Genomic DNA, 25725 nt, shown 5'->3' with positions numbered 1-25725 from the left:
TTTGAAAGAGAAATGAGGTTGAGTTTTAGGAAAATTAAGTTTCTTTTGTTTGCACAGCCACGTTTGTGAACTGAGCATATTCACTAGTGATTGGGTCGGTGCCCATTCCAAGACTAGGGGTCTGGAGATGAAACAGTCTCAGTTACCCCCAGGGAGGCTCCCCTGGTGTCTGCCTCTTCAACAATTTCACAGGACATCAACAATAGACAAGGAGACTGTGTGACTTCAAGACAAAACCAAAACTCCTTATAATCATGTCGGAACACAGACAACACATGAACATTAACCAAACCACGAAAATCACCAAATATCCTCCGATCCCAGTTAATGTGTGTGACTGCTGCTCCTCTCTCTTCCTCTCACCTTAGAGAAAAGAATTATCAAGATACCAAACAAACCCAGAATTATCTTCACTTCCTGACAGCATCCAACCCAGAACAAAGCTCTACGTCCCTGAACCCTGTCCAAATCCTCTAAGTCCTTTCTAACACCCTCTAACTGGGATGCCTCGTGGTTCCGGGTAGGGAGGACTCCCCCTGGCACCTGAGACATGTGGCCTAGTACAACTATGATCTTCTTATAAAGATGCCTGAGTCCCCTGATTAGGTCTAGACTCAAATACAGACTAAACATATATAACTGAGACCCTGGAAGTGGGGGCCAACGTGTGAGGTGCCCTGATCCCAGTTTTGCAGATGAGACTCCCAGAGAAGTTAAGCAACCTAACCAAAGCTGCACAGCTGCTGAGTGGCAGGTCTGGGACTCAAGGCAACCCCAGAGCAGTCTGACCCCAAAGTCTACCCTGTGAACCCTGTCCTCACATCATTATGTACAAACCTGGTCTGGAGAGACATCCCCGGAGCCAGGGGGCAGGCTTGGGCCTCTACTGCTCTCATCTGTGACCTCTTTGAGGGCAAGGATAATGACACTCCTCTTACCCCCCAAACCCCCAGCACAGAGCAGCACAGACAGGGCTCCAGGAAGTCGTCCTGATGATGCCAAGTCGATCCCCAAAGGCCTCTGCTAATTCCCTCCTCCTGCGTAGGCCCACTCCAGACAGATCCAAGGCATCTGTTCTCCCAGGTGATGCTCTGACTCCCTCCCAGCTTTAGGGAATTCACAGAAAGTGTATCCACGTGGAAAGAGGGAAGCTTTAGCTTCCTTCACTGCAGCCTGAGAGCCAGCCAGCTTCAGGGTCCTGCCACCCCAGAAAGTCCCCAGTTTCCTTTGGCCGAGTCCTTTTGACATTTTCAATGGTAACATAAACTTGATTTACTGACGCCATGAAGGAACCAGGGCGATGTGATTTCCAAAAGGCACCGTGCTGTTGGATATGATAAAAGACTGAATGAGTCAGTAAATGTAGCAGTTTAGTAACTGTTCAAAAAAATCAATACCCATGCAGTCTGTGGAGGAGGAGAAGGCTGTAATGATGGCCTGGAGGAGGGAGGATTCATGCCTGAACTCACGAATCCACGGCCCCCCCTACCTCCCTCCCGGACACACAAAGACACATGACTCACACTTCCCACTCCTGCACAGATACTCACAGACACACCAATATAAGTTGTGTGCACAGATAAGCACGCAACATATATGCACGCGTCCAGGCATGTCCACTAACAGGAATAATAATAGGTACCATTTATTGACTAGTAAAAGTGAGCCAGGCACTGGCATAAGTGCGTTGCCTATCCTTATTTCATTACCATCCTGTACAACTCTATGAGGTAAGCAGAGGATTATTCCCATTTTACAGATGAAGAAACTGAGGCACAGAGATCTTAAGCAACTTGCCCACAGTCATTCCAGCTAGGAAGCCGGGAAGCCAGAATTAGAACCCAGACTGACTTCAGAAGTCTTATTCTTTTTTTTGGCCACTTTTCATGCTTCCTTTTTTTTTTTTGGCCATGCCACACGGCATGCGGGATCTTAGTTCCCCGACCAGGGATCGAACCCACACCCCCCTGCTGTGGAAGTGAGGAGTCCCAACCACTGGAACTCCAGGGAAGTCCCTACTTTTTTTTTTCATTCTTTAGCAGATATAATTGAGTTCTAGTAAACTTCACAGTTAGAAGTGCGCAGTTTGATGCATTTCGATACCTGTATACACCTGTATATAGAATCATCACATGATCAAGATCACACATGAGCACATCTATCACCCCCGGAAGTTTCCCTGGGCCACCTTGCAGTGTCTCCCTTCTGGCTCTCCCTGCCCGGCATCACCCGGCATCCACCGTTCTGCTTTCTGTCACGACTGGTTAGTCTGCATTGTCTAGAACTGTATATACATGGACTCAGGTAGTATGCTCTCTCTTTTGCCTACAGAAACAAGGTTCAAAACGACCACAATAGGGGTCTTCCCACAAAGATAAGACAGACACGTGTGGGCACACTCATGCTTACACACACAATGTCCCAATCCTCACAAACACCTCCACACCCATGCCCCCCAACAGGCCGCCCCTCCACCCATGCACAGGACACCCTCGCTCTCACCCAGCTTTCACTGCGTCTGTCCATCCATGCCGCTCCTCTGGGATAACTGCACCTCATTAAGTGGCCAAATGGACTCCTCACGGGTTTCCAGCAAAGCAATGCCGTTTCCTTCTCCTGTCAAAGCCCACGTGTTGTCCACCACTCTGCTGGGCACTGCAGATTCCACACTGCATAAATGAGCAAAGCTTTAGAGAATAGACACCTGTCACATGCCGCAGAGCGGCTGGGCCTGTGAGCCATGGTCGCTGAGCCTGCGCATCCGGAGCCTGTGCTCCGCAACGGGAGAGGCCACAACAGTGAGAGGCCCGCGTACCGCAAAAAAAAAAAAAAGCTGGGTGGAACCAGTGGAGTGAGGAAGGACTGGACAGAACTGCACTGCAGGAGCCTGGTCCAGGTGTCCCACGGCCGCACTGGGCTAGAGCTCATGGCTGGGCAGCAGCCTTTAAGGGACAGGACAGGGGACCCATCACCCGAGCCCACAGTCCACCTTGCGCCTCAAGTCTGATTCCCCTCGGCTCTCAGTCTGGATGGATGCACACTGGAATCACTCTGGGAGTTTAAAAAACATTGAGCCCATCCCACTGCTGGGCATGTACCCTGAGAAAACCATAACTCAAAAAGAGTCATGTAGCACAATGTTCACTGCAGCTCTATTTACAATAGCCAGGACATGCAAGCAACCTAAGCGTCCATCATCGGATGAATGGATAAAGAAGATGTGGCACATGTATACAATGGAATATTACTCAGCCATAAAAAGAAACGAAATTGAGTTATTTGTAATGAGGTGGATGGACCTAGAGACTGTCATACAGAGTGAAGTAAGTCAGAAAGAGAAAGACAAATACCGTATGCTAACACATATATATGGAATTTAAGGGAAAAAAAGATATCATGAAAAACCTAGGGGTAAGATGGGAATAAATATACAGACCTACTAGAGAATGGACTTGGGGATATGGGGAGGGGGAGGGGTGAGCTGTGACGGGGCGAGAGAGTGGCATGGACATATATACACTACCAAATATAAAATAGATAGCTAGCGGGAAGCAGCCGCATAGCACAGGGAGATCAGCTTGGTGCTTTGTGACCACCTAGAGGGGTGGGATAGGGAGGGTGGGAGGGAGACGCAAGAGGGAAGAGATATGGGAACATATGTATATGTATAACTGATTCACTTTGTTAGAAAGCAGAAACTAACACACCATTGTAAAGCAATTATACTCCAATAAAGAAGTAAAAAAAAAAAAAAAAAAGAGTCATGTACCACAATGTTCACTGCAGCTCTATTTACAATCACCAGGACATGGAAGCAACCTAACTGTCCATCAACCGACGAATGGATAAAGAAGATGGGGCACATATATACAATGGAATATTACTCAGCCATAAAAAAAACAAAATCAAGTTATTTGTAGTGAGGTGGACGGACCTAGAGACTGTCATACAAAGTGAAGTAAGTCAGAAAGAGAAAAACAAATACTGTACCCTAACACATATACATGGAATCTAAAAAAAGAAAAAAAAATGGTTCTGAAGAACCTAGGGGCAGGGCAGGAATAAAGACGCAGACATAGAGAATGGACTTGAGGACACGGGGAGGGGGAAGGGTATGCTGGGATGAAGTGAGAGAGTGGCATGGACATATATACACTACCAAATGTAAAATAGATAGCTAGCGGGAAGCAGCCGCATAGCACAGAGAGATCAGCTCGGTGCTTTGTGACCACCTAGAGGGGTGGGATAGGGAGGGTGGGAGGGAGATGCAAGAGGGAGGAGATATGGGGATATATGTATACGTATAGCTGATTCACTTTGCTATAAAGCAGAAACTAACACACCATTGTAAAGCAATTATACTCCAATAAAGATTAAAAAAAAACACAAAAAAACACTGAGCCCTGTGGTTTCACTCCCAGAGAGTCTGATTTGTTTTGTTTTGTTTTGTTTGGGGAGGGCGGGAGTGGCCTGGGCATGAGAATTTTTAGAAGCTCCTCAAGTGATCATCTCATATTCAGGAATTCATCATGCACTTCCAACCTTAGGATAGATATACCTCCCCAAAGGACCCCAGGATACAGGAAAGCCAGAAATGCAGCTGGAGTTTCCTGGAATTGGAGTTCCCTGTACTCCAATTTTATCTCCCTACACACGCCCTAATAGGAATTCAACAAGATAACCTTGCTGAATTAGATATCAATTAATTGTTAGAAGAGGACCGAAGTTTTCATAGGAAATAAATTTCATTGTCATGTTATTAACTAAAACTGGTACAAGTTATAAGTAACTGCTGAGTGATAACGACTTCCTTATCAATATCGGATATTTATAATCTGTCAGGTTTTACTGGTAATTCAGTATCAAGATAATTAAACATCAAGTAGACACATTAAATATTATTTACTTTGCTGTTGTTTCTTAAATCTGCAATAAGATGGTGTTAGAGAGTCTCCACCCCTTCCTTCTGTCGTGATGGCTAAGGCTTATGTGGGACGACACATCTTATATGTTACAAGTATTGGATGGGATGAAATGTGAAGTATGAATTGCCATTGAAAGTAGAGAAAGCTGAGTTTACTTCTGCTGCACCCTCTAGGAGCAGAAGCAGAAGGCTGGTCTAATATATCATCTCGGCTAAGCTGAGCTATTGAGGAGAGACTGCTGCAAAATCTTTTTCACTTTAATTACGTTTTACTTTTAATTAATTGAATTACTTTATAATTACCTTGATGCCAACCCATATGAACCAGATTATTTGAACCACGTTGAACCTCTACTGCCTTGCCACTGTTCTGATGTGCGGAAATCGCCATGGGGCTAGAGGCACTCATGAGTCCCACGTGGAGGAAAAGTCATTGATTCTGGCCGTCAAGGTTTAATTAACGTGTCTTTATGAAGGCAGGGCCCGAGCGAGTTTAGAAGAGAGTTTATCCCGAGAATAAAAGACGTAGGCAGCAGAGTGGCCGTGATGAATGAGATGGAATCGTTCCATTGAAAACAAATCCATTGGTGATATTCTGGAAATTGTTAAAAATGTTAAAATGGGTTATATCACCCTAAGACCACATAATATCAGTGGAGTTGGCTCCACATCAGGTGCTGGCCCTGGGGAAAAGGTCGTGTCTTGCTCCAGTGAAGTGAGGGGCAAGGAGGGGTTCTGGTTAAGAGCATGGCTTCCAACTTTGAGACCTTGGGCCAGCTGCTTAAACTCTCTAAGCCTCAGTTTGTGCATCTATAAAATGGGGATAATGATGTACCTACCTTACTGGGCTGCGGCAAGGGTTACACGGCATCGTCCTTTAAAGCCCATAGCCCTGTGTGCCTGGCAAGAGTTCCATGAACGATACTTATTGCTATTATTCATTCTGCTTCTGTTTCATCGTGCTCTGGATCCCAAGTAACATCTTCTACCTTCAATTCCACTTCGATATTACTGCTGCCCCCATTTCCTGTTGTGGTTGGTTGTTGTTAGGGGTGAGGCATTTTCCTGGTGCCTTTTTGCCCACCACTTAATTTGTGACCTTTCTTAATCACTTTATTTTAGGTGAGATTCTTTTTTTTCTTTTTTACATCTTTATTGGAGTATAATTGCTTTACAATGGTGTGTTAGTTTCTGCTTTCTAACAAAGTGAATCAGTTATACATATACATATGTCCCCATATCTCTTCCCTCTTGCGTCTCCCTCCCTCCAACCCTCCCTATCCCACCCCTCTAGGTGGTCACAAAGCACCGAGCTGATCTCCCTGTGCTATGTGGCTGCTTCCCGCTAGCTAGCTATTTTACGTTAGGTAGTGTATATATGTCCATGCCACTCTCTCACTTTGTCACAGCTTACCCTTCCCCCTCCCCATATCCTCAAGACCTAGAATCTGTCATACAGAGTGAAGTAAGTCAGAAAGAGAAAGACAAATACCGTATGCTAACACATATATATGGAATCTAAGAAAAAAAAGATGTCATGAAGAACCTAGGGGTAAGACAGGAATAAAGACACAGACCTACTAGAGAATGGACTTGAGATTCTTTTTTTTAAGTGAAGTATAGAAGTATAGTTGGTTTACAATGTTGTGTTAGTTTCTTGTGTACAGAAAAGTGATTCCGTTATATGGAGATATATATATATATATATATATATATATATATATATATACACACACACACACATATATATGTGTATGTATATATTCTTTTTCAGATTCTTTTCCATTATAGATTATTACAAGATATTGAATATAGTTCCCTGTACTATACAGTAGGACCTTGTTGTTTATCTATTTTGTATATAGTAGTGTGTATCTGTTAATCCCAAGTTCCTAATTTATCCCTTCCCTCACCCTTTCCCCTTTGGTAACCATAAATATGTTTTCTATGCCTATGAGTCTATCTCTGGTTTGTAAATAAGTTCATTTGTATCATTTTTTAGATTCCACATGTAAGTGATAACATATTTGTCCTTCTCTGTTTGACTTCACTTAGTATGATGATCTCTAAGTTCATCCATGTTGCTGCAAATGGCATTATTTCATTTTTTATGGCCGAGTAATATTCCATTATGTGTGTGTGTGTGTGTGTGTGTGTGTGTGTGTGTGTGTACCACATCTTCTTTACACATCTGTTGATGGGCACTTAGGTTGCTTCCATGTCTTGGCTATTGTATTATATTGCTGCTATGAACACTGGGGTGCACATATCTTTTCAAATTAGAGTTTTCTCCAGATATATGCCCAGGAGTGGGAATACTGGATCATATGGTAACTCTATTTTCAGTTTTTTAAAGAACCTCCTTTCTGTTCTCCATAGTGGCTGCACCAATTTACATTCCTTAGGTGAGATTCTTTAAGCCATATAAAGCCAAGCTTGGTTTCTGAACCTGTGTATCAGGGAACTCAGCCAATCCACTCTCATGGAAACAATGACACTTGTCTCATTTCTTCCCTCTTACATTATGGTTACTGTTTACCTTGCTATTTTCTTTTTCCTTTTCCTTAATTTATCTGGCTTTGTCAAATAAATACTTATTCTTATCTCCCCCCTCCATTATTTTGACAATTCTCTCTTGATTTTCATTCTATTAATGATGACTCTTAATCATCACATGCACAAAACACTCCGTATTCTTCTGTTGCTATATTAAGAGATCAATGATTACTCCGCCCCCTCCCAGTGCACCCAAGCTCTCTTTGCCAGTTACAAATTTCCCCCTCTTTCTCTCTCCCTGATTTCTCTTTGTATTGACGCTCTGTGTTTTGAGATACTGCTACACTTGATCTTGTAAGCCATTATGATTATAATTCTCAAAAGAGCCAATTCTTCTAATGTATATAGTTTGAAGTTCAAGAACTACTTTTTTTAAGTTTCAGAAAATCTTTACTTTTTTCCTATTGGCTCACCTTAGAAGTTCTTATTCCTTTTTTGTTGTCTCCTGGCTCTTGTCCAGATCTATCTCAGGAAGAAACACCTGTCCCAGGTCTTCCCCTGCATCTGCCTCCCTCTGGTTTCTGTTCCACCGTCACTGCGGTGACCTTCTTTGCTCACAGCTCTGTAGCCAGGTCCGGCTGTCATAGCCTGACTGGCGTGAAGGGCATAGGTGACTGAACTGGCAGACCTCTGAGACACGAGAGGATGCCTCTCTGCTCCCAGGAGAAGTGTGTGCCAGGGGAAGCTCCCTCCCAAACTCAACACCTGCAAGCACCTCAGACTCAAATGGCAAAAAAGGTCAAAACCGCTGGAGCAAAACTCAATTTTAAAACATAGTTTGCAAATTGGTCATTGGCCAAATTGATCATGTAAATTGGTCCTTGGTAAATAGGTTGGCTTCCCCACAAAAGCACTGGCAGTGGGAACACGATATGCTCCCCAATATGCCACATTTGGCATATTGACTCTTTTGAATTATAGTTACTTAAGAAACAGCAGGTGCAGGAAGGACACTCTGACCTTCCTTTATCCCCCTGGAAGCGGGAAATAAGTCTCCTGTGTGCAAGGTAACTTCCCTGTACCAGGAGGTAGAGAGACATCCTAATCACCAGAGATGGAGAATTCATGGCTAAGCAGGCTACTAAACAAACCTTGTTACTTCTTCACTAATTAGCTACCCCAAGCCCAAACCCCTTTGTTCTGTCAATTCTTCACAGATGTATTGTTTCTCTGTCTACAAGGCATAAAAGCTGTCTGCTTTGGTCACCTCTTTGAGTCTCAAATCTTCGGGGGTCCCATACATATGAAATGAAATGTGTTTCTTCTCCTGTTAATCTGTCTTAGGTCAATTTCATTATGAGACCAGCCCAAGAAGCAAGAAGGGAAGAAGGGAAAAGTTTTCCTCCCCGACAAATCACTCTGCTTCCATGTAGACAAGGTGAATTGCACTTGGATACTCAAAGGCGTGAGTGCAAATGTGTCGTGATGCTTACAGCTGTGTCGGTCACCTCTCAGGTGTGTCGGAGTCATCCCGTAACACCAGTGCCAGAAATTGCTAATGAGAAATAAGGTTGCCTGAATTTCAAGTGTATTCGCCAGAACTGGGGCAGCAGCCTTGCCCCCATTGGGCAGGTGATGGGGACGAGCCAGCAGATGGGCTATGTCCCCAGGAGAAGGCCAGAGTAGGGAAAGAGCTGAAGACCTCATAGAACAGCAAACCGTGGACCTAGGCTTCGGGGGCTGGCACGAGGGAAGGTGGGGATGGAAATCGGGACACTCAGCCTCGGCCTGGAGAATATCAGATCAAAGAACATGTGCTCTGTGGGCATATCCATGGGGTCACGTCCCAGGAAAAGCAGTTGATTTCTGTGTAGCCCCGGGGGCTGGGACTGAGCCAGCCGCAGAAGTTGAGGAAGGCAATGCCACCATCAGAGCTGGCCAGGGATGGACCAGTCTGGGAGGGAGGGAGTTCCCTATTGTGAAAGGCATGTCAGCCAGACCTGAGAGGTCATCTGATCTGTTCATAGGACGTCTCCGGATTCCCAGGGATAGACTGGGTAATTCCAGGGTTCTACCTCCCTGGAGTCTGTAATTCTCCAGGTGGCTCAGATGTAATGGAGGGAGGAGTCTGCTTCCGGCCGCTGGATACTCAGATTCAGGAAAACTCAGCACGTCGAGCTGGGAAGTAGGGGGGCCCTGGTGTTGAAAAAGTTGCAGCATCTTGATATTTGCTCCCAAGAATCTTGCATTCATTTTTAAGGAGTAAACTTTTCCCTTATTTTAGGAAAATCACCATGATGTGCTTTTTAGTTACACAAATACTCGCTGGTTGTTCTTGGGGAAAATCATGAAATCGCCAGTAAGCTGAATACAAATCTTTTTTACACGGGCCTCTCACTGTTGTGGCCTCTCCCATTGCGTGCGGAGCACAGGCTCTGGACGCACAGGCTCAGCAGCCATGGCTCACGGGCCCAGCCGCTCCGCAGCACGTGGGATCCTCCCGGACCGGGGCACGAACCCGCGTCCCCTGCATCGGCAGGCGGACTCTCAACCACTGCACCGCCAGGGAAGCCCTGAATACAAATCTTTTAACCTAAGAATTTAAGGGTTCTGTTTGGCAGCTGAGACTTCCTTGCCCCCTCCCCATTGGGGGGGGAGGGGCAGGAGTGGGAGGGGCAGAAGCTATAATAAATACTTTTTGCTTCCGTATGAACTCTGCTGCAAAGCGGTGCTCGTTCCTGGGGAAACGTGGATACTTTTCTGGGCAGGTCTTTGTGGGAGAGGAAGCCTGACTTCAGAGGGAGGATGCTGACGTTACCTGCTTCATCTCTTGCCGGAGGAAAGACTGCACGGGACAGTAAGTGTCCTTGGAATGAAGTTATTTACGATGAATAAATCTGAGCCGCTCCCATGCCCTGTGGAGTGGGGCTGCCCTCGAAGTGAGTGGATATTCCACTGTCAGTCGTTCTGGGAAAGAGCTGGTCCCAGGGCAGCAAGTGGGGAAGAGGAAGGGAGACAGTAGATGGAGAGAGAAGCATCCCAGCCTCCTTCTGAGCTGAGCTGCTCTCCGTCCTGTGGAGAACACTGGAAGTGAAGCAGCCACTGGTCTGCAGGGTCCCCAGGGAGGGGTTGAGCCCCCGGCATCTGAGCGCAGCCCCCTCTACAGAAGTTATAAGTTCGTAATGTTCTTCCCTTCTATGACCCTAGAACCTTTAGGAATGTGTTATGTGAAGTTGAAGTTTCTTCTAGACTGGGCTGTAGAGAATTAAGTGAAGGGCTTCCCTGGCCTTGGGTTTGGGTTTGGAGTGGAGCACAGGTAGTAGCTGAGGGTGTCCCTGGTAGAAAACAGTGGTGCCCGTGGACACCAAAAGCCCCATGAGCCATCACAGGCAAGACAGTGGAGGGACAGCTGGGCACAGCATGTAAGACATACAAGCGAGCATCACAGGGTCCCCCAGACACAGAGGGGTCCAGCAGGTAGGGTTTGCAGTCAGTGGTAACTCTGAATCAAGGTGTGGCTTTGCGCTGTCACCAAGGACAGATGCAGTACTCTTACATGGGTACTTCACAGCAGCCGTGTAAAGCTAGCTATCACAGCTAAAACCGAGACTGAGGAAATAGAGAAGTAGCATATATGAATGCTGAGGAAGGTGACAAGGACAAGAAGGGGAGATAAGGTGACCCAGGGACCTTGTGGGCACACAGAGGGCAGAGGAGGTGAGGTGTGGATGCTGCCTCCTCCTTGCCCCCTCGGGCCCCCCATCACGGAACTTACACACAGGACTGATCATGAGTCCGTGTCCTGCTCCAGACTCTTGAGCTGTCCAAGGGCTGGAACGCTCTCTGGTTACTATGCTTGTCCCTCGCCATAGGAAAGGGACAGTCATGTACGAGGTACATCGTGAGAAAACCACAAGCAGGCCATGCATGGTGGGCAGGGGCGTTGGGAGGTGGCACGGGCTCCATCTAGGGGGTCCTACAATTCCAGGCTTAGGAGCTGGGCTTTATCCAGCAGGTGGCAGGGGCCACCAGAGCACGGATCAGGATTGAGGGCATGGTGGGAGGCAGCTGCGGGGCAGTGAGCTCTGCCCGTATCCATCACCCTGGTGGGCCATCTTGCAAAGAACTAGTGGGACAGTAGTGGCCCCAGAGCTGTCCCACCCAAAGTGTCCCCTGGAGTGGGAGAGGAACCCGTGGGAAAGGCAAGCCAATATAAATCAGAGCTAACCTGTGCTGATCACCGGCTCCCTAAATCAAGAATCTGGCAGATTTTCTGGGTGAGAATCAATCTTCCTGTCCCCACAGTAAATACCATAATCCTTTTTCCAGTGTGGTTTAGAGAATTTAACTGCTCATGATTTATTCGAAGATATCTTGCCAGTTTATGTGGATGAACGGGGAAGTCAACGTGCTTTTAGACAGGAGGTCAGAGCACTTACCGTGGGGCCAGGGCCTTTGCCCCGTGGTGGCTCTCTGGCAGACTGCCACCTTCCACACCTGCCCCACAAAGGAGCACCCTGTGGCTGGCCACCTGGACAAACAGGGACGAGGGACGTGGGAACTGAGGGCGAGCAGCCCAGGACACCAGAAGGACCATTCCCTAGCCAGGAGGGACAGAGCAGAGGTGGCCGAGACTGCCAGCAGCTGGCCATCCCCTCTGGCCTTCTATCTATGGAAGCCAAGTCGGGATTTCTCTTTTTTTATAATTTTTCATTACACAGCGAATACAAGAATACCTTTTTGTCACGCATGATTCAAACAATGCAGAAGTTTCTAGAACAAAGTGCAAAATCTCCCTTCAACACCCGATCCCCCCATCCCTACTTCCTCCCTCAGAGAAGGCACGTTTGGTCAAACCCTTAGTGACCACCATTGTCTATTCATAAACACATGTACCTTTTTTTACATAAATAGTTCACATTGTATAGAATATGTTTATGGATGTATATTCCTTCCAGATTTTTAAACCTTTATTAAAAACTACTGCAATAAACTTCTTTATAATTCAATGCATTTTGATGCACACATGAGTTTTCTTTTAATGCAGACTCTAAATGAGACGTTCCTGGTTAGAGTTTCGACAGCTTCTACCAAATTGCCCTCCAAACGTAATTTGCCAGCAGGATATGGTGTCTCTCTCCTCATAGTGCTAGAAATACTTTCAGCTAATTTTTGCCAAATTAATGGACAAAACACCTTCATTGCTGATTTCCTCATAACTGGTTCTTAAGAATGTGGAGCACAATGTCCAGTCTGTTCATTCCTTTGTTTGCTCTTCTCTTAGATTGTCCTTCTCTTTACGGAACTTAGAGATTTTTATCTTTGTCTTTTGAATATATTGCAAATATTTCATTTCAGTCTGCTGCTTGTCTTTTAACTTTGTTGTGTCTTCTTTGTTCAGAGATTTTACATTTTTTAAAGAATTCAGATCTGACTGTGTCTCATTTATGGTTCTGGGTGGAAGACTTGGAAGGCTTTCCTCCCCCAGGATTATATTTTAAATTTTTTCCCTGTATTTTCTTCTAATATTCTTCTATGTTCTGCACTCATTCCTTGCCTCTAGCATCTCTGCTCTGTCACTTTTCTCTGCTGACACTACACTCCCTCCCCAGGTGATCACATTCCTGTTACAGCTTCAGTTACCGCCCTTGGGATCGTAATTCCCTCACGTGTATCTGCAGCCCTTCTTCTGGCCTCTAGACTTGCATATCCACCCGCCTACCTCACATCACAAAAGTGCCACAAACTCGGCAAATCCAAAACCGCACTCACGATTTTTCTTCCCAAACCTTGCCTTCCTGTCTATCCTGCAGAATGGCCCAGAAACCTGGGCCTTGCTCTTTGCACTGCACTGTCCTTCACCCTCCACATCCACATCCCGCCAAGAGTGTGGATGGGGTCTCATCAGTTGTACATCCTAAACTCTCTGCCCACTGCTCTCTTTCTCCACCCTCATCTCCCCAGCCTAGGCCGCCTACATCTCCTGCCAGGGCTTCTGCATTAGCCTGCTAACTCATCTCTACAGCTCCACTCTTACTTGCTGTAATCCCTTCTCCACACAGCAGTCAGACCCCTTCAAGACACAAATGTGACCATGTCACCCTCTTCTTCTCAAAATCATTAGGATGAAGAAAATCCTCCTTTGGACAACAAGGCTTCAAGGATCTAGCCCCTGCCTATTTGTCTGGTCTCAAGCCTGCTCTCTGTGCACTAACCATGCAGTCCTTTTCTGTTTCTCCAACCACAGGGCCTTTGCACATGCTGTTCCCTCTACTTGGTATGCTCTCTCCTCTTCCACACCTAACCTGTTCCCCAATTATATTCTATTTCCCTTTTCTCTTCTCAGTTCAAATGTCACTTCTGCGACCCAACAGATTACATCAGACCCCCATTAAATTTTCTCATAGCATCATGGACCTTTTCCTCATAACACTCACCCTAGTTTGTGTAGCTTATGTTTATGTATTTGATTATTCCGTGTAAATCTGTCTCCCCCATAAGACAACCGGATCCATGGAGACAGTGACCGGGTGTGTTTGGCTCAGCACAACATGTGGCATTTGGTGAGTGTTCAGTGAACGTTTGTTGACAGAACAACTCACTCTGGCCTTCAGCGTCTGCCTGCTCCCTCGGCACCAATGGCAGGGCAAGGCCAGGGATGCCCCCTCTTCTGAGTTGCAGCAAGGAGAAGAGGCCTCATTTATCTTTGCCAAGAACCCAGTGAGTCTCTGGTGCCTGTCTCAGGGACACTTGGGAGACAGTGAGAAAAGGGAGAAGGCTGGGAGGAGGCAAGATGATGGTTTCTTCAGGGAGAGGTTGGAGCAGAGCAACGAAGCTTTGGGATGCAGCTCGTCTCCTATCTCAGGATGAAATCAGTGGAGGAAATTGTGAGTGCATAGCTGTCAGGGTGGATAGGGAAGGAAGAAAGCATCCGAGAGAGGTCCCGGCAGCGTGTGCTTAAGGATCAGGCAGAAGCCTCACGGCTCAGTTCAGCTGGACTGAGCTGAAATGTACACTTATTCCAGCCTCATGAGATGGCTACACGAACAGCTAAAATGCATCATGCTTTCAAGTGGGAATGAGTAGAGTGAATTAATCAATAAGGGAAGGAAAGGAAGGAGAGAATAACTGCGTGTATGCATTCATTTTCACTTATTTAACAAACCTTTGTGGAGTTTCTACTTGGGGCCAGGCACTGTTCTAGAGCTGGGGCTACAGTTGGGGGCCAAGTCAGGCTGGCCCCTGCATGAAGGAGCTTATATTCTAACAGAGAGAGGGAGATAGTCAATAAACAAGTAAGCAAGGACACACATTATATAATGCCAGGTAGCAATAAGAGTTATGAGGATGAATAAATAATAGAAGCCAACATGGATTAAGAGCTTGTTACAAGCCCCATTCATGGATTAATACACTGAACTCTCCCAACAATACCATAAAGTAGGTATTATTATTATCTCTACTTAGTAATGAAGACACAGAAGCATGGAGAAGTTAAATAACTTGCCCAAGTTCTCACAGATGGTAAATTATTGTACTAGGGTATAAAATGAGCTGTTGTAACAAAGAGACATCAACATATAGTGGCCCAAATAAAACGGATGTCTATTTCTGTCATAACAGCCCAGAGGTAGGCGGGTAGTCCAGAGTCAGTGGAAAGTTCTGTTGCAAGCATCCTTTAGGAACCCTGGATCTTCCTACTTCGTTTCTCTGCCATACCACAGGATGTAGTCCTCTCCGTAGGGTCAAAGCTAGCTCAGTTTCATGGCCACATTACAGTCTGTGAGATGCAAAAAGAGAATGCAAAAGACCAGGGCAAGTGGATACACCAGAGCTGCACACGTCACTTCCACACACAGCCCATTAGCCCAAGCTTTGCCTTATGGGCTCACCTAGCTGCAAGGGAGTCACAGAAATGTAGTCTTTACCTGAGTGGCCATGTGGCCAGATTAAATTTGAGAGAGAATTCAGTTTCTAAAAGAAATAAGGGGAAATGAATAACGGAATGAGGGAAGGGGAGGAATGAACATTTCCTTCCCAGTGGATATGCTGAAAGTGAAACCCAGGTACTCAAGCTTCAGAATAAGGGAAAAGGGAATGAACAATGTACTTTTTAGTAAGATGGGCAGGGAAAGGCTCTCTAAGGACGTAACATTTGATCAGAGACTTGAAAGAAGTGAAGGTCTAAGTAAGTGTGTTCCAGGAGAGAGAATAGAAGGCACAAAGGCCCTTAAGCGTGTGCTAGGAATTACACGGAGGTCAGTGGGCCTGAGATTTAAAAAGGAGAAAGAGTGTGGTCAGAGTTGAGGCCAGACAATGGAGAGTCATGTAGTCCATGATATGGAGTCTGGGAAGCCATGGGAGGGTCTTTGAGAAAGAAAGTGATGGAGTTTGATTTATTTTTTTTCAAAGTTCACACTCAAACAGAGCCAGGGAGGGTACAGTGCTTCCATTAGAATGGAAGCGTGGGCATTTAAGAGGCTATAAACAAGAGACGACGGTGTTTAGGACTAACACAGTTGCCCTGGCACCACCCACAGAGGGGATCAATGGGGAACCCTGCTGACAATAAGTGGCAGGACAAGTGCTCTCTTTCCCCATTAGGCCAGGGACTCCGCTCTCCTGCCAACAGATATTGGGGCAGCCAGAAGCCCTGGCCAAGAAGTCCCCACCATAACAAGTGGGCTGGACCAGGAAGCCTCTTTCACCCTGTGGGCATGAGACTCCCCTCTCCAAGCCAGAGCCACTGGGGTGGCCAAGGGGCACTGGAAAGAGGACCCCACCACAGCAAGCATCTGGCCCAGGAAGTTACTTTGTCCCCATGGGCCTAAAACTCCCTTCTCCACTGAGACACACTCAGCAGTCAGACCTTGGGAAAACCCTCTTGTCCCCTCAAGCAGCAATAGCAAAACCCAGTGGCAGCAAGAGTGACACCAGACAAACTGAGCAGACCAAAATAACACAACAAAAGCTCCTAACATTAAACTGCCGTTAGAACCACAGCCCACAAAAGTAAGTCACAAAAGTAAACAGGGTGACTGCCTGCTAAATTAGAAAATTAACTATGACTCAATGTCTCCTAACATAATAGATGAACTATCCAGTGTACAATCAAATATCACCTGTCACACCAAGAACTAAGAAAATCACAGTTCAAATGAGAAAAGACAATCAACTAATGCTAACAGTGAGACAAATGAGAAGGTGGGATTATCTGACAAGAGTTTTAAAGCAGCTTCAACAAACAATTACCAGTTCTCTTGAAACAAATGAGAAGATAGTCTAAGCAAAAAGAAAAAAAAAAAGAAAAAAAAATTTATAAAAAAGAACCAAACAGCAATTATAGAACTGAAAAACACAATAACAAATAAAAAATTCTCTGGATGGGCTCAACACTTGATATAGTCAGTGAACTTGAGGATGGGTGATGAAAATTCACCCAATCTGAACAATAGAGAAATAAAAATATAGACTGACTGAAAAATAAACAGAACCTCAGGAATCTATGAGACAGTAACGTAAGAACACCGATATTGCATTTGTATTATCAGAGTCCCAGAAGGACAGGAGAGAAAGAGAAGGACTGAAAGATTATTTGAAGAAATAATGACTGAAAACTTTCCAAATCTGGCAAAAGGCACAAACTTTTAGGCTCAAGAAGTTGAGCAAAACCTAAACAGGAAAAACGTGAGGAAATCCACACCAAGACACATCATAATAAAAAATTTGAAAACTAAGAGCAAAGAAAAGTTCTTGAAAGCAGCCAGAGAGAAATGATGCATTACTTGGAGGGGAACACAAATTCAAAAGACAGGAGAATTCTCATCTGAAACCATGAAGGTCAGAGAAAGTGGCACAACATTTTTCAAGAACTGTAAGAAAAAAAAAAAACTGTCAACTGCAAATTCTATACATGGCAAAAGTATTCTTCAGGAATGAAGGGAAATAAAGACATTCTCAGACAAAGGAAACCTAAAACAATTATTTCTAGGAGACCTATCCTTAAAGATTGGCTAAATGAAGTTCTTTAAACACAAAGGAAATCATAAGTAAAAGAATTCACAATCATTGTGAAGGAAGAAAGAACAGAAAGAGAAGAAAAACAACAGGCTATTTTTCTCATAAATTCTGTAAGTCATACAATAATTGAAACAAAAACTACATCATCATATGATACCCAAGACAATACTGCTTAAAAATGCAGAAGGCAAAGGGACCTAAATGAAAGTGAGGTTTCTACTTTCCTAGAAGTGGTAAAATGTTGATTCCAGTAGACTGTGATAAGCCACATATGTATATCATAACACTCAGAGCAACCACCATGAAAACTATACAAAAAGATACACTCAAAAGCACAATAAATAAATCAAGATGGAGTCCTAAAAATGCTTAAGTAATGCACAAGGAAGCAAGAAAACAGAAACAGAGGAACAGGAACCACAGAAAACAAACAGAAAGCATATAATAAAATGGCAGGCTTCAGCACTAACATAATAATTTCCTTAAATGCAAATGGTCTAAATACACCTATCAATAGACAGAGTAGGTAAAAAAATTACTCAAGTACATGCTATTTATAAGAAACACTTCAAATTCAACAATATAGGTAGATTGAAAGTAAAATTATGGCAAAAGATAGGCCGTGCAACCATTAATCAAGAAACAGGACTGGCTTTATTAATATTTGATAAAGCAGACCCCAGAGCAAAGAAAATTACTAGAGTCAAAGAGGGACTTTGCATGATGATAAAAGGATCAGTCCACCAGGAAGACGTAATGATCATAACTATGTGTGCACCAAACAATAGAACCTCAAAATACTTGAAGCAAAAGCTGATAAAGCTGAAAGGAGAAATAGACAAATCCACAATTATAGTTGGGGACATCAACCTCTACCTCTAAGCAACTGATACGATTGCTGGACAGAAAATTAGTAAGAATATACAAGATCTGAATAACACAATCAACCAAGCAGATTATATATATATATATCTCCACACCCAACAACAGCAGAATACAATACACATTCTTTTTCAAGTCCCCATGCAATATTCACCAAGATAGACCATTCATCAAAATGGGCCATAAAACAAGCCTCAACAAATTTTAAAATACTGAAATCATATACAGTGTGTTCTCTGACCACAATGGATCAAAACAGATATACAACAGGAAAGATTCTAAACACATGGAAATTAAATAATTTAAATTTCTCAACAAGCTACCAGGCAAACAGTGAATCTCAAAAAATTATGATAAAAATAAATAGAACTAAATAAAAATAAAAATACAACATATTAAAATTTGTGGGATGCAGCTAAAGCAGTACTGAGAGGAAATTTTATAGCACTAAATGCTTACATTAGAAATGAGGAGAAGCCTTAAGTTAAAAAGTTAAGTTCCTACCTTAAGAAACTAGAAAAAAGGAGTAAATAAAGCCAACACAAGAAGGAAGGAATTAATAAAAATCAGAGTAGAAATCAATGAAATGGAAAATAGGAAAATGATAGAGAAAAAACAATAAAATAAAAATCTGGTCCTTAAAAACTAAAATAAAATTTACAATATTCTAGAAAAACTGACAAAAATAAAAAGAGAGAAGACACAAGTCACCGATATCAGGAATGAAATAGGGGATATCTTCACAGATCTTGTAGCCATTAAAAAGATATTAAGGAAATACTATAATCAACTTTACCCTCATAATACAACTTAGAAGAAATGGACTAATTTCTAGAAAACCATAAACTATCCAACAATTGATAAGTTGGATTGCACCAAAAGTAAAAACTTTCATTCTGTGAAAGAACTTGTTAAAAGGATGAAAACAAAAAAAGGATGAAAAGACAAGCTATAGCCTGGGAGGAAATATTTGCAAACCATATAGTCAACAAAGGACTGGTATCAGTGGTTGGTTAGAGCACATAAAAGGGCCCGAGGTAACTTCTGGGGTAATGGGTGTGTTCATTATCCTAACTGAGATGATGATCTTGTGCGTATATACATGTGCCAAGACTTACCAGATTGTGAAATTTCAATGTGACCTGTTTCTCAAGCCTCAATAAAGCTGGAAATAAAAAGCAAAAATGAGTGAGTATATGAACGAATAAAGAGATCAAGAATGTTGATGTATACATTTTCAAATGGGCAAATGAGGTGTGAAGGAGGGACTGATGAACAGATTGGAGGTTAATGATAAACAAATGAGTGAAGAAATGGCCAAATGCCTAAGAACGTCCAAGCAAAGGCCAGGCTTGCAGGTCTACTCTTGGCCCAAGTCCCAAGTTCAGACTCAACCACCATCCTGGGTTTCTGTGGAGTTCCTAAATGCAAGACCAAATCTGGTCTGAAGCCTAGGACCTTCAATTCCCCTTCCATGGGCTCCTGGATTAACGGGTATTTCCTGAGAAAGGCTGCTAACGTGTCCTCTTAGCCCTGAAAGCTGCTGCGGCAGCCTGTAAATCAGAGCAGGAAAAGGGGCAGTAAAGTCACCGCATCCCCCCCAGCACAGGACGGCAGCTCCGGGGGATGGCGGTCAGGGAACTTGGATGCGAACATCTTCCAAAGGATCCCAGCCCCTTTCCCCACGACTATCCTGTGCTGAGATGCAGGAACACCGGCCAGTGAGGTTACATACAACTTAGGAACATGAGTGTGGAGGAGAGGATTCCAGAACAAGAGGAGAATGAGGAGAGTAAATGAAAGGGGCACCACGGGTGCGGGGGTAGCAGGAAGGGGAGATGTGAGGGAGGATCGTGGGCAGGGAGATGACTGCTGCGCAGGAGCAGCTGGGAGAGAGTAACTGGAGAATAGGAGGGAGACGGCCAGGACAGGGGAGCAGGACTCAAGAGGTCTCCCTTCCTAAAGCCGTGTAGATGACACACTGCCAGCATCACTTAGAAGTTCCTGCCAGGCTGCGCCTCCCCAACCCACCTCCAGCCAGTGCTTGCAGGGATCCAGAGGGGACAGTGCAGCCCAGCCTGGGGAGGGAATCCTGGCCTCACTGAATACCAGGCTTCCCTCTGTGTGATAACTCAGAAAGGCGATTTCGTTACAAATTGCTAATTCATCCAGAACCCCCTGTTCATTGCAAGGAGCTGTCTTCTTGTTTGAAGGCCCCTTCCGAGTAGGTAGGGAATGACACAGGAGAAGTGCCCGGAGCAGGGGCCAAGCCACAGCGGGGGTCTGTGCTGGCCTAGCATCCAGGTCTCCTTTGTGAGCTCACGTGGCCAGAGGATGCTGGAATGCTGAGCCACAGGGCAGGGAACTGAGGTGCTCCTCAGTCTTGGCGGGGCCTCTGGGGGCCTCTGGGGGCCTCCGAGGGTAGGTGAGGCCTCCCTGAGGTCCTGCCCATTCAGGGACCCAGCTGAGACTGATCATTGCCTCTGCCTGGTTCCACTTCCTGGGAGAGGATTGACTGGTCCAGCCTCGGTCAGAGAACTTCATGTGCTTCCTCTCCACCCCAGACCTCCAGCACCTGGAACGGATCTACCCATCAGTGGCGCACCAAGGACCAAGTCGTATTACAAGAATTCATTGGTTCAGGGACCCTGAAGTAGGAAGGGTCCCATCTCCCGCTGGAATCCACTGTCAAGCCTCCAGTCTCAGGAATTCCAGCCCCCAAAGCAGCCCTCTCCTCCCAGGACACCCCTGACCTGACCGAGAAAGATTTCCTTACCTAGATCCAGAACTCTCTCTCTGAACCTTGCACGGCCAAGTCTTCCCATGAAGCCCTTCAGATACAAAGAGACACTGGCCATGTACCCTGATGCCCTGAGCCTGGGTCACTTTTCCTTCAACGAAAAAGCAAAACAAAACAGTCAGCGCCCCCCTGGTCCCCTTTGTGCTTTCTTCACCTCCTCTCTGGGGCTGAGGAGTGTGTGTTCGCTCAGCGTTCCTGGTCTCCGATTCGCATTGCCATCCCAAGGGCTGAATCCACAAGGGAGATAACTTAGAGATCGTATATCTTAGTCAGGGTTCTTCTGGTTGCAGGTAACAAAAACGCACTGGAACTAGTTTACACAAATAAAAAGTCGGGGTGGGGGGGAGCTGGAAAAAATAAAGAGGTGTCTCCTAGAATACAAGATGAGGATCACACAGGCCTCAGAGCGCTGTCAGGAATCGAGATCACCTTCCCCATCTCACCAGGGCCACACGGTCTCTGCTTCCTTCTGCCCCTCTGATGTTTCTCTCTCTCCTCCTTTCCTCTCCTCTTTTATCCCCTCCCTCTCCCTCTACCCCACCCCACTCTCTCTCTCTCAACTTGACTCTGCCCCAGCCCTGGGTTTATATTACGTCCCATTCAGGGGTCCAGCTGAAACTGATCATTTTATCTCTTCCCAATTCCCTTTCCTGGGAGAGAATCTGACTGGTCCAGCCTAAGTCAGCTGTCTACTCCTAGTGTCCTCAGCTACGACTGGGCTTCTGGGGCAGCCACAGGGGACAGGACTGCCCAGGGCCCGTACCTGTGGATACTGGGAGGAGGGCAGATCCCAAGGAGGGGAATGGGCTGAGCCTTCACACCAGGAGGTATTCACTCCCACGAGGATGCCTCACCTGGAGACCATCCAGACCCACATCCCAGTTTTGAGAATACGGCAGCCCCCTCCTGTCTGCTGGCCTTGGGACAACAATGCTGGATCCTGGAGTCCTATTTCTTTATTCACCCTGTATATTATGTCCCGCTGCATGAGTGGGATATGAAAATAACTCTTTATTTCCCTTAAGATAACCTACCCAGAGCCGGAGGCTGTCTCAGGGAAAGGCTTTGCTGGCAGAGTCTGCAGTTTTAATGAAGCCCTGAGCAGAGCACTGTAAACCATGGGTTTGGGAGGCCGTGGGGCATGGTGGGAAGATCCCTGGCTTTGGAGTCAGGCCGTCCCGTGTTTAACTGCCAGGGCACTTCACAAGTTCACCTAATCTCTCCGGGCTTCCCAGAACAAACCCTTCCTATGTCTCAAAGATAAACCCAATGTTGTAGGTCAAGTGCCAACCACCATGCCTGGCTCGTTGGAGCCCGCCAGACCCTCTAGACATCGAAGGGGATGAAAAAACTGTGGGTATCATAAACAATCTCCTTGAGGAAGGATGTCACCAAGCAAGGTATGGATCCCACACACATTGCCGAAGCTTTGTGTCCCAGCCCCTTGGTGATACGAGAAGGAAGGACATGTGACCTCAGACCTTGGTGACCTCACGTCTAAGGGAAATAAGTAGGATAGTGGTTATCTTGGAGGCATAGTGGTTGCAAACCCAGACCCAGAAGCCAGGCTGCCAGGGTTCAAGCTGAGGCTCTGCCACTTCCTCACCGCGTGACCTTATCTGTGAAAGAGGGCATCGTAATAATACCTCCCTCCCTAGGGTCGTTATAAGATTAAGTAATAAAGTGCTTGAGAGTGTGATGGACACTCAGTCCACGTGATACGTCACTTTCAAAAATAGAAAGAGAGGTACATACAGGGTCCACGAGAGCACAGGGAAGGCAGCAGTGAATGCCAGCGTTGAAGTGTTTGCAGACGGAGCTGGTGAGTGAACTGAGTAGAGGAACGGTGTGCAGGGGTGGGCAGGGGGGTTTCAATTCTGGGCGGAGGCCACAGTCCAGGCGAGGCTGTCAAGGTGGGTGTGCAGAGCACAGCAGGTCCTTCGAGGAGCAGGAACAGGAATCGAGGGTGACATGGTGCTTGGTTTCCAGACTGAGCACCCCTATGGGTGGTGGTCTCATTTGGGGGGGATGAGGGGAGTTCCGCTTAAGACAGGAGTGGGTCACAAGGAAGGTGCTACATGAAGTTCATGGGTAGAGTGATGCCTGGTCCTCTGCTCCTTCCCCTAGACTGCCTCTGTGCTGGTCTGCTGCCTCTGACTGCCCCCTTGGGAGATTTTCCTCCCTCCCAGCCAGGACCACCGAGGGCCCTCGGGAGGTCCTTGAATGTGCGACTTTCTATGGTTCACATTTATTCTGCTGGGGAAATCAGCTCTCGACCGCGGCAGTGCCCAGGCATGAATCATGATGTCCACGGTTTGGAGAAAACGCAGCAAGTCAGCACTTGTGGGTGGGACCCCAGGGTTTTCATTCACAAAGAGATTTTTCAATTTTATTAAAATCAATAAGAGATTATTACAGTATAAATGAAATGAGAGCCCCTAGCTTCTGGGATAACAAACTATACCACACCAGCCGCTGACCTGAGAACCCGCTTCCAGGAGAGGCCCTCCTTGGAAAGGAGGGGGCTTTGAATCACAGGCAGCATGGAGGCCAAAGAAACACGCCCACCACAAAATTTCCAGCAAAATGCCTCACACTGTGTGGCCTCTCCCTATGTTCTCAAACCTTTGGGAAACCTGTAAAAATCATGACATAATAAGTGGGGGTGAAACTTTTTTGTGGAAACCAGGGACGAGTCAATTTCAGAATTAAGGTCAGCTCGGCGTTGGGAGTATCCTTCTGCAAGAAGATGATAAGTGTGTGTGGAAGCATTCTGTAAACTGTAAAGCGCTGTCCCCCTGCCCGTGGTTATTCCTTTATCCTTATTATTACTCATAACGGTAAGCTCAGGCCCTATAAACAGAGTCTTAGAGAAGGAGTGACAGGGGCTACAAGCTCTGAGTTAATGGTTGAGGCCCAGAGGGCAGGCCCCACAGAAACCAGGACAGAGGAGGCGATCGATAAATGCACATAGCATGAAGGAGAGACGACATAAGAAGAATCCAACCACACATGCGCACACACACTTAAGCAGCTCTTGGAGTGGGAGGGGCAAGGCGGGGTCTCAGAGCCCAGCCTGGAGCTCCCAGGCCTACAGACATAGGGTGGGAGGGGGGTGATCTAGAAAGCTTGGCTCTCAGGGGTGACCTGATTCCCCCTGATGGCTGTGGGCCCTGGGCTCCTGGCTCCCTGCACAATTCTGCTTACCTGTCCCTGCCCGGGACTTGGAGGGGGCTGAGTTTGGGGCAGAAGGTCTAGGCTGGGCCCCAGAAGCTCCTGTGCTGGCTCTAGAGTTGGAGGCTCTGGCCTCATGGCTGAGATGCTCTAGTAGCCCCGGTCACCAGGCCCAAGCTGGGCAATTTGGGAACTGCAGTCATAATTTGGTACGACAGCCAGGTCCTACCACCTGGGGGCTGGGGCTGCAGAGGTGGCAGGTCTCCCAGCCCTCAAAGCTGCCATGAGTGGGAAGCTGCTGGCCTGGTTGTCCACATCCAGGGGGTATAGACACACTCTTGTTTCACAGAAGCAAAGCCTGGCCCAGACTTAAGGAGCCGGGCATCTAGGCTGTCCCCGGGGGCACAGCCTCCAGCCAGAGAATGGGCCGTGGTTGGGAGAGAGCATGTGATGTGGCCCCCACAAGACTTGGGGGGGTCCCCCAATTTTTAAAAATTAAAACAACAGTAACAACCAAGGCACATGAAAATCTCCACCCTAACAAAGCTATTTTCATTCTTCTGTATCTCCTTCAGGCCCCTGTTCATAGAGACACACACTTTTCCTTCACTGCAATTATAATATGTGTGTAATTTTGTGTACAAGAGGGGTTTTGGTCCACTTAACAATACATAATGAACATTTTTCATGTTTCCACACAGCTTTTATAATTAAATAACTGCATAAAATGAAATACTATAGATTCCCCCGATTTAAATAATTCCCCTATTACTGGGTATATAGGTTACTTCCAAATTTTTACTGAATAATGCCACATTGAACATCTTCAAAGGGGTAACCTTTTTCTTTCCAGAGGTAAACTCATAGAGCAGTAGGACATAAATATTTTTGACTCATTCTACACTGTTCTCTTAAAGAGTGGTGGCATCTACACTACTTCTGAGGGTCACCAAGTTTGCATCCCCACCCATTTTGGTATACGGGAGGGCTCTAAATTAAAATTCTTCAGTGCTATCCAGTTTCCCAATGTCATTAATTTTTAATTATTTTTTAAATTATTATTTTATAAAGCGTTCTAATGATGAACAGCCTAGTCTTGTTATTTGCTTTTTTTGTTTTTTTTTTTTTAGAATATCCTTTGAAATCCTCCTCTGTTTGTTTTTCCAGAATCTGTTGCATTCAGAAAAATACTGTTGGGGTTGATTTGAGGTAGGTTACGTTTGTCAATTAACCTAAGGTGATGAGACATTTTCACAATAGCCAGTGTGCTCATCTTGAAATACATGATACCTCTCACCCTGTCCCCATCCCACAGAGTTTGCAATTTTCTTTATAAAGGTCAGGCATATATTATGTTTACTCCTAAGTATGTTAGATCACTTGTTTCTGTTATAAATGGATGTTTTCATTGTATTTTCTAGCTATTGCT

General features: G+C 45.7%; 1 long non-coding RNA gene across 3 annotated transcripts in view; it reads right to left on the bottom strand.

Annotated features, from left to right (window-relative positions):
* Positions 1 to 25725, bottom strand: part of LOC132594197 (uncharacterized) — a 199095-nt gene that overhangs the window by 49894 nt on the left and 123476 nt on the right. For all 3 annotated transcript variants that reach the window (XR_009560403.1, XR_009560404.1, XR_009560405.1), the window contains exon 3: positions 2503 to 2669. This is a non-coding gene — a long non-coding RNA (uncharacterized lncRNA). The remainder of the gene's footprint in view (positions 1 to 2502; positions 2670 to 25725) is intronic.

This window comes from Globicephala melas, chromosome 20 (assembly GCF_963455315.2).
Source record: "Globicephala melas chromosome 20, mGloMel1.2, whole genome shotgun sequence".
Lineage (NCBI taxonomy): Eukaryota > Metazoa > Chordata > Mammalia > Artiodactyla > Delphinidae > Globicephala > Globicephala melas.
This window is presented reverse-complemented; position numbering and strand designations above follow the sequence as displayed.